Source organism: Mesocricetus auratus, unplaced genomic scaffold (genome assembly GCF_017639785.1).
Source record: "Mesocricetus auratus isolate SY011 unplaced genomic scaffold, BCM_Maur_2.0 Super-Scaffold_15014, whole genome shotgun sequence".
Taxonomy (NCBI): domain Eukaryota; kingdom Metazoa; phylum Chordata; class Mammalia; order Rodentia; family Cricetidae; genus Mesocricetus; species Mesocricetus auratus.
This window is the reverse complement of record NW_024429186.1, coordinates 2336462-2345257: the sequence shown is the minus strand read 5'-3', so window position 1 is coordinate 2345257 and position 8796 is coordinate 2336462. Positions and strand designations below refer to the sequence as shown.

Below are 8796 nucleotides of genomic sequence, written 5' to 3'. Positions count from 1 at the left end.
ACGCGGCACTGCCCAGTGCAGCTGCCCTCACCCACCCTTGGCGTCCATCTGAGTTTCCTCCCCGTGTCTGGTTCAGGGTGCGCCCACAGCCCTCTCCACCTCCCAGCAGCGGCGTCTCCGCTGTCCAGGGCATCGGGTGATGATCACACACACACACACACACACACACGCACAACAATTAACAGAGCCTGAATAACCTTGATGATCCGGTCCCCACAGGCTGTGTTTTTGACAGCAGAATCGGCCCCTAGAATGATGCTCTGCTTGTCTCGCCACAAGTAGCAGCACGTGTGACTTCATTTACACTGCGGCCAAGCGTGCCTCACCCTCCCAGGGAGACCGGTAAAGGCCCTGGCGGCTTCTGCTTGTGTGCTTTCCCTTAATCTTTCCATGAAGGGAAACTGTAAGTCGAAACCACTTTAAAAAAAAAATATCGCTTTCCTACAAGCCCTGTCAGTGTTAGGTGTTCCAGAATAGAACACATTCGAGTTAATCTCACACCTCGAGCTGTCAGCCTGTCTATCTGCTGGGGATGAGAGCTGCCCACTCCCAGGTGGGTCTTCTGCTGTGCAGCCTCTATCACAACACATAGGGAAGCTCGGTGAGTGTAAATGCCGGGACAATGAAGGAAGCTGGCTGAATCCCTCACGGAGGAAGAGGACTCAATCCCCATGCAGCACCATGCCCAGAAGCACTAGCCCCTGCAACACAATGACCCTGCAGCACCAGCCCCTGCTGCACCAGCCCCTGCAACACAATGACCCTGCAGCACCAGCCCCTGCTGCACCAGCCCCTGCAACACAATGACCCTGTAGCACCAGCCCCTGCAGCACCATGCCCCTGCAGTACCATGCTTTGGGTACCAGACACGTGGGCCTGGTCATCTGACTAATGAGCTCAGTTCTCTGGACCCAGACTCAAGAGGGCCTGGGCCCTCAGGGCATTTCCCTCTCTGTCTTGTTGTCTTTCACGTTGGAAGGCAATCACAGCTGTTCCTTATGGGACTCTGAGTCAAAACTGTGACCCAATACTCTAAATCTGAGAGAGAGAGAGAGAGAGAGAGAGAGAGAGAGAGAGAGAGAGAGAGAGAGAGAGAGAGAGAGAGAGAGTAGAGGAGAGAGGGAGGAGGGAAGAAGGGAGGAGAGAATCAAGCTTCAAACAAATATACGATGTTCTGGGAGAGACTGGAAGGCTGTTCCACTAATCCATTACTTAGGACCCCGTGTCTTGGACTCCGTGCACTGACCCGGCTGCTGTTCAATAAACACTCCCAGATGGGGGCAACAAATGTAATTCTCACCTCAAGTGCTTTTTCGTCATTCTAGCACGAAGACTCTGCCTCTGAAATAAAAGTTCTTTCTCTCCGGCTTCCTCCCCCTGCCTGATGGCTGTGAGCCTGGGGTGCTGAGAGGCCCTGCTGGGAGGCAGGCAGCAACCAGCACGGGGGCTCCATCTCTGCCCGTGCTGGCCCGGCACCTTTCCAGCAAATTGGCTTGTTGTTTTTCAAGCTCTGTGGGTCTCCAAGCTCCGTGGGTCTCACTCGCTTCCCTACTAAAGCAGAACCTGCCTGCGCCCCAGTCTCCTCCCAGGCTCTGGTCAGGGCCCGAGTTACAGAAGCAATCATGACTGATTCTACCCCAGCTCTGGGTTTGTAGACACGCTCCACCACGCCCACCCAGCTTGTGTTAGGTGCTGGGATCTGTACTCAAGCCCTGATGCTTGCATTGGTGACACTTCGCCAGCCGGAGGAGTAGTCTCTCTCCAGCACGGGCACCACATTCTCTTGGTCCGTTCATCTGCCGATGGGCAGCCAGACTGAGCCCGTGCCTTGACTGGGGTGCGCGTTGCTGTTCAGGCATCTCTAGCCCATGCTGGCACAGAGTCCCCGCTTCGGTCTATAGTCTCGCGAGTGGCGCAGCTGGATCGGATGAGGCTCTAGCTTTGGTTTCACACTCCTTCCAGCTGCGGACGAGGGTGCCCTTCCCATCCATGCCAACTTTGCTGCTGTGGTGGTGATCACTCTGCTGGGCAGGAAATGCCATCTCTGTGTTCCGCTGGCTTGTATTTCCCCAGTGGATACCGATTCCGTGAACATCTGTTTTTATGCACATACTTATTGGCCATTTGTACCCAACTTGAGAATTGCCTGTTCAATTCATCTGCCCACTTACTGACTGGATAATTTGGGGAAGAAAGCTTGGTGTTTAGCTTTTTTTTTTTTTTTTTTTTTTTTAGTTCTCTGTATAGTCTGGATACTTAATCCTTGGTCACATGAATGACTGAAAATGATTTTTTAGGTTTGTTTAATAAAGAAAATAATTTATTCTTAAGTGTTCGGGTGTTTTGCCCGCATGTCAGTCTGTGCACCGCCTATGAGTTTCCAGTGCCTGTGATGGTCAGAAGAGAGCATTGGATCCCCTAGTATTGGGGATACGGACAGTTGGGAGCTGCTGTGTGCAGGCTGGGAATCAAAAGCCGGTCCTCTGCTGTAGGGAAAGAAATACTACGCCCCTTCCCTACTGTTGAGGATTTACACCTGTTTAGAGTTAGTGTTCAATTATTTGGGGTTGGGATTGGAAGGAGGTTTACAGGCTTGGGCATCTCTTTCAGATAAGTTTAAGGTTTAGATGGGATAGATATGTTTAGGATTCGATATAGGTAGATTATAATTTGTTTATATATGTATCTACATATATAGGCTTTATAGACATTCTGTATGTTGACACAATTCGGTTTTGTCTTAAGTCTAAATCTTTCCTTTAGACTAAAAGGGGAATTGTAGGGAGAGACCTGCACAGCTGACCACGCCCACTCGGGTGTGGTCACAGGTACATAGTAGGGATGGATATAAGAGCTTGAGGAGAGGAGGCACGTGCTCACACACTCTCTCTCTCTCTCTCTCTCTCTCTCTCTCTCTCTCTCTCTCTCTCTCTCTCTCTCCTTCTCTCGGAGCTGCAATCATGGTCGGAGATCAGAAGGTGCTGATCCCGGTTCTCAGCTTCTCATGTAAGTGACCTCTCTCTCTCTCTCTCTCTTTAATAAAGTATCCAACAATCCTCTTCCCAGTACCCTTGGCATGGCCCGTTTCCATCTTCACTCTGCAAGAGCAGCCAGCCGGTGCTCCTAACTGCAGAGCCTTCTCTCCAGCCTCCTCCTCTTAGTTTATGTTCCCCTTCTCCCTCCCTCATGTGGAATCCAGAGGTGGACTTCAGTGTCTTCCGCAGTAAGCTATTTTTTGAGACGGAGTCTCCCACTGATCCTGGAGCTCACTATTTCAGTAGTCCGGCTAACCTATGAGCCCCTGGGGTCCTCCTGTTTCCACCCCAGCACTGGCGTTAGTCTCACAGTCCCACAAACAGCATCCGTGTATAGGCACCGGGGACCTGAACTCAGGAACGCATGCTGTGCAGTGAGCATTTGGCGCACACCAAACGGCTCACCGGAGCAAACCACGGACTTCCTCAAATTCCCATGACTCCCTCTTCACAGTGTGATGTCCCGTCAATAGTTCTGTGCAACCTTCATCACCGCAGCACGGCTCCACATGCATGCTAGAGCCTGGAGCTGGCTCCCATAGGACACCTGGAAGGGTCACTTAGGGCTGAGCCTTCCTCCTGGCATCCCCTCTCATAGACAGTCACTGGATGCCGGAAAGCAGAAGAAGATAGAGGACAGAGCCTCTGTCCTCTGACCCCTGGTGTCAGGGCAGTGGGGGAGAGGCAGGCAACTATGCTGACGGTGACCCTGCACTGTAGGATCTCTCTTGCCTCACCTGTGACGGTTTCTGGGGCGGGGGCTAGAGGAGGCCACGCTCTTAAAAAAATATATCGTGTCTAGTGTCTATATCCTATTTTGCCTCTCAGCACAAAAAGAGAGAGAGAGAGAGAGAGAGAGAGAGAGAGAGAGAGAGAGAGAGAGAGAGAGAGAGAGAGAGAGAGGGAGGGAGGACAGAGCATGTCCCCATAGGGTCACAGACCCAGAGAAAATCCTGCACAGCCCCCAGGACAAGCAGCAGAGCCTGGCCATACTCTGCTACAAGAGAATCAGAACCCTCCTCAGAAGAAGCCACCGCCAGGGGCAACTGGGGCTTGGACAGCCCTGCTTCAGATTTAAAACTGATTTTCTCTCTCTTTTTTTTTTTTCCTTAAGAAAACAGAAGAAAAGGGGTTGCTTTGAGCTCATCTGCATTACAGATCAGGCCTCGGAGAGAACCAGCCATCCATAATTCATTACATGTTTCCTGCTGGGGATGGAGACAGCCTGATCCTAGCAACAGAGTCATAGCAACCTAGCAACCGGAGCTGAAGCAGAGCTGCTCCGCCCACCAGGGAAGAGGACAGGGAGGGGTGAGGCGTGTGGCTCCTGGCTCCTCACAAGGGCTGGCAAAGTTCATAGCGGTTACAAAGGCAGGTGGAGTTGAGGAAGCCGGATGACGGAGGCAGTGGCGGCCGGCCCAGAAGGAGGGAGAAGGGGGAAGGGGTGGGATGGGGATGGAAGGAAAAAGCGTGTGTATTTGAGCTGCATAAACTGGTAGCTAAGGTAGGAGCCCAGTGGTGTTTGTAAAGACCCCTGCCAGCTGCCACACTGCCTGGAACCCATCAACTCAGTATACAGACAGGGTCACTAGAAGACCACCTCATTGTCAGTTGTTTACAGAACTGCGTGACTCGGAGGCGTGCCTGACGGCCAGTGTGTGTGAGCAAAGCCCGCAGGCTCTGTGTGTACACAACATCCCTCAGTCCTCCCTTGGTTCACCAGTGTCAACAAATGGTCTGAAGCTGGAGGAGAGCTCCGGACATGCCAGCAGCTTGACATCCCCCCCCCACTCAAACGTAAAGTCCAGTTACCTCTGGCCACCAGATCTCAGGGTCTGTGGTCCCTACAAGGAGAGTGTGTTTCTCTTATATTTGACACCATGGAAGATACTGTAGAAGCCACCGGCGGGCACTTGCACAAGAAATGTGGAAAGTCCCATCGAAGTTATTATGTATGGAGGACACCACTGGAACCCATGAGCTTGGTGGAAATGACTATGGGAGCCGCCAGAGATCTGAGAAGTCATGCGGGGGTCACCTCCAGAGCTACAGAAAACCCTCGAAGTTGTCAGTGCTCGGTCAGAGAGTGTGAACCTTGCCGTGTGGATGCCCGGACTCAAAGCCAGGTCCTCTGGAGGAGCAGAGCCAGTGCTCTCAACTGCTGAGCCGTCTCTCCAGCTCCCAAGCCTCGCTTCTGAAGGCTCCATTTTTTTTCATCCTTTATTAACAGCCTTTGACACAGCAGCCACCACCACGTGGTCCCCAACTTCCTCTCGATGCAACCATGATTAGATGCATATCACCTAAAGCCACCCATAAAGTGAGTGACAGTGGCCTCCCGGCAGCTGAGACTAGACAAGAGCTTTCGAACATGGATCGCATGCACCCCCTCTCACCTTTAGCTTGGGAAGTTGTGATGCCCTTCAGTCCCTCCTTGCCTTGTACCCCTAAAGCCAAGAGGGGTTCTGGCCGGCACAGTGCTCCCAGCACAAGAGATCCCTTGCCTCCTTTAATAGCATCAAAACTATCTCATCTGAAAAATCTGGGGATACTTTCCTCTGTTTGAAATGCTGATTTCCCCAAGGCAGTGGTTTTCAACCTTCCTAAATGCTGCGGCCCCTTAACATGTTGTGGTGACCCCCTCCAAGCATAAAATTGTTTCCTTTCTGCTTCATAGCTATAACGTTGCTACTGTCGTGAAGCATAATGCGAACACCTGATATGCAAGGTATCTGGTCTACAACCGCTGTGAAAGGTTCGTTCGACTCCCAGTGGGGCCATGACCCACAGGCTGAAAACTGCTGCCCTAAGGTCAAGTGGAAAAGCCACTAGAGTCTTGGTTGGGGTTTCTGTTGCTGCGAAGAGATCCCATGACCATGGTAATTCTTACAAAGGAAAAGCATTTCACTTGGGTGGCTAACATTTTCGGGGGTTTTAGTCCTTTATCATCACAGTATGACATGACGGTGTGCAGGCAGACACGGTGCTGGAGAAGGAGCTCGGACTTGCGCATCCTGACCTGAAAGCAACAGGAAGTGGTCTGAGTGTCACACCGAGAGAAGCTTGAGCAAAGGAGACCTCAAAGCACAGCCTCCCACAGCAACATCATGGTTTGCAGCAGACATGGTGCTGGGGTAGTAGCTGAGAGTCCTACATCTTGCAGGCAGTCAACAGGAAGCCAACTGAGATGCTGGGTGGTGACCTGAGCACAGGAAACCTTGAAGCCCGCCCCCACAGTGACACCCTCCCTCCAACAAGGCCACACCTACTCCAGCAAAGCCATACCTCCTGATAGTGCCTCTCCCCATGAGCTCACGGGGGCCAGTTACACTCAAACCACCACAGCCACCGTCAGCAACAGGTCAGTTTTAGAACCACTCATATTCTGCAGAGTTCATGCGGTCCCTTCAGACCCCCCAGGCACAGACAGATATAAATACTGCCGACCACTACAGGGGGGAGGTATGTAATGAGATTCTTCCCGCCATCCTGGTCCCAGAGCCGCGTCAGTCTCAAATGATCACGCAGGACGCTATATTAATTATGAAGCTGTTGGCCGTTTGGTATGGGTTCTAGTTGGCTAGCTCTGACTTAATTACTAACCCATAACTGCTAATCTGAGTATTTCCACATGGTCTTCTCTTACCAAAGAAGGACTCCTCTAGTGTCCTACATGGTGACTGACTGTGCCTCCGTTTCCCAGAATCCTCCACCTCTCCTAGTCCCACTTATCTTGCTTCCCTATTGGCCAACAGTGCTTTATTCATCAACCAATGAGACAAACATATAGACAGAAGGACTTCCCTCCATCAGAGTTAACCAGAAACATCAGCAAACTGTAAAAAAGAGGTCTGTGAACTTGTATTAAAATGACCAATGACTCCTCATGTGGGTGTGGTGACACTTTACCTTGAAATGATGGGGGATGTCCTTCTGTATAGGTGTTTCTCTTATTGGTTGATGAATGAATCACGGATTGGCCAGTAACAAGTCAGGAAGTATGGTCAGGGCTTCCAAACAAGGGGAATTCTGTGGAGAGGATGCAGAAAGGAGCTGCCAGGGACAGACGCCATGCCATGTAGCTGTTGGGAAGCTAAGATGCCAGAAGTTCTCTGGTAAGATAAAACCATGTAGAAATACATAGATTAGTAGTTATGGGTTAATAACTAAGAGAGAGCTAGCCAAGAAGAAGCCTGAGCCATCAGCCAAACAGCTTATAAATTATTATAAGTCTTTATGTGTTTATTTGGGGGCTGATGGGCCGTAGGACCACAGAAACCGTGTCTACATTGAAGAGTAGACAGCTGGCCAATACCTCCTTGGCTGAAACCTCCTCTGAAGCCCCCAAGAACCAGCCCCTGACTGCTCAGGACCCAGTAACACCACAGACCAGTCAGTGTCTTTGCTGTTGTCTATCTGGTTTGATACAGGTCTACCTGGATTGATACAGGTCTATATCAGGAGTCAAAACAGATCTGCAGTTTTAAAGTGCTGCATACATCTCTATGCCCTGATGGCATATTCCCCTAAAATGGAAAATGCGAAGCAAGCAGGAGCACAGGCCCCAGCCAGCCACCTGTCGAGCTCATCTAGGCAGAGAGGACTCTAACACACTTCATTTATGACGGGACACGGAAACTGCAACCATTCGAGGACAGCCAGGGCCACTGGATACTTAAGACTGCTCATGGCCCAGCAAGATGGCTCTCAGCAGGTGGAATCACCTGAACGCTGTCTAAGATGGAGACCTGAGTTCAGTTCCTGGAGCCGGCAGTGGAAGGAGAGCTCTCAGACCCCGCCCCCACCACACACAAGGGTAATAGATAAAGTTATAAAAACTGTTCCTGTGCACTGCTCACTGGAGGGCTTGGGGCAGCTTGGTGTCACAGAGCTAGTGATCCCCTGTCTGGGTTGTGTCTCTGGGACAAAGCCTGCCCGGAAGAAGATGCAGCAGCCCAGCAGCCATGGGTAGTGGAGAGTGAGCCATCCCCATCCTTTCCCATGAGCTTTCTGCCCAACTCCAGCATCACAGTTATCTCTCAGATACTCATGTGTGTGTATGCCCATGTATGTGTGTATGTGTGTATATGTATGTATAATGTGTGTATGTGTATATGTGTTTATGTATGTGTGCATGTGTGTATGTATGTGTATGTGCATATATGTATGTGTGCATGTGTGTATGTATGCATATTGTGTGTATATGTGTTTATGTATGTGTGTATGTGTGTTTATGTATGTGTGCGTGTGTGTATGTGTGTATATGTATGTGTATATATGTATAATGTGTGTATGTGTGTATGCATGTGTGTATATGTATGTATGTGTGTGTTTGTGCATGTGTGTGTATATTTGGGTTGCTTCTCCTCATTTTCCAATTGCATAAGAACTAACCTATTATTTTTGCAGCATGACCCGGTTTTCATGGTGCCTTTTGCCGTTGGTGACTCTCAGGGTCCGGCCAAGCTCCCAAGTTCTTCCTTCTTAGTGACTGCTCCAAACCACAAATATGATCACAGAGGACAGAAAGTTAGTGAGTGGTGAGCCACTGTTCCAGAAGGGGCGGGTGTGCATGACAGATTGGGGTTTGGGGACGGACACTAAAGCCTATTACTATTCAGCCCAGGAAGTGAAAGTTTTAGTCATACTAAATGGGAACTGGGGCCTCCTCCTCCTCCTCCTCCTCCTCCTCCTCCTCCTCCTCCTCCTCCTCCTCCTCTGAGAGAGATTGTCTCACTATAAAGCCCTGGCTGACCTGGAA

General features: G+C 50.6%; 1 long non-coding RNA gene across 1 annotated transcript; it reads right to left on the bottom strand.

The window, feature by feature from the left end:
• Positions 1-5962: 5962 nt before the first annotated feature.
• On the bottom strand, positions 5963-8567 carry LOC121139435. The gene is made up of 3 exons (XR_005876391.1): positions 8430-8567; positions 6945-7147; positions 5963-6054 (listed from the first exon to the last, which is right to left on the bottom strand). It is a non-coding gene; the product is annotated as an uncharacterized LOC121139435 (long non-coding RNA).
• Positions 8568-8796: the final 229 nt, after the last annotated feature.